Below are 845 nucleotides of genomic sequence, written 5' to 3' on the forward strand. Positions count from 1 at the left end.
TGGCCTCAGCCTGCCTGGGAGAGGATGTGGCTCTAAAGCAGCTTCAGCTGGACATTTGGTGTCTGATGCCCTGCCACCTCGCCTGGCCCCAGCCAGCCTGTGCAGCACCCTTCAGTCAGCCCTGGGTTCACAGATGCCACCTCTGGTGGCTCGCACATTGTCCAGGCACAGCAAGGCCAGGCAAGGCTTTGTGGGGCAGGCTTGGGCTTGCAGCAGACAACCACCCTCCAAAAGCCCCGCGTCTGCACTTGCCAGAAGAGGCCCAATGTGTCCCTCTCTCCCCTTGTGACCATCAAGTGATGCTTTGCTGTGGGAGGACCAGAGCGCTGAGAAGCGTCCCCACCTCCACTGCTGCGCTTCTTGTTATTGCTGTAGTGCTCATTGGCCCTCACAGCCTCTAAATGACGCTGCACTTCCCAGGCTGTCCCCAGCCACCTGCCACAGTCCTGCTCTGTGCCCCATAAATTTGGTTCCCTCCTTTCCCACCTGCCTTTGGCCCCTCCCCTTCTCGGCATAGGGTTCTATTTTTGGAACAGGCAAGCTTGGAATAACTTTCTCTGGGTCCTGGATCCTGGGCCAGATCATCCCCTCGTCCACCCGCCCACCTACGTGCTCTCAGCTTCTTGCCCTCCTGATAGGCAGCATGAGTGACCTCACAGTTCATTGTCATCACAAGACATGTGATGTCACGGGGACATTTTGGCCCCCAAATCTGCCTGGATTCCAGGCCTCCCCGGGGACAAGAGGAGAGCTGGCAGGGTGGAAGGGGGGTGAGGAATTTGGACGGAATGTTCCTCGGAGGCTGAGTCCGCATTCTGTGTCCCCTACTCCCCCCTCCAGGCCTG

The sequence above is a fragment of the Octodon degus genome, unplaced genomic scaffold (assembly GCF_000260255.1).
Source record: "Octodon degus isolate 3935 unplaced genomic scaffold, OctDeg1.0 scaffold00135, whole genome shotgun sequence".
In the NCBI taxonomy this organism is placed as follows: Eukaryota; Metazoa; Chordata; class Mammalia; order Rodentia; family Octodontidae; genus Octodon; species Octodon degus.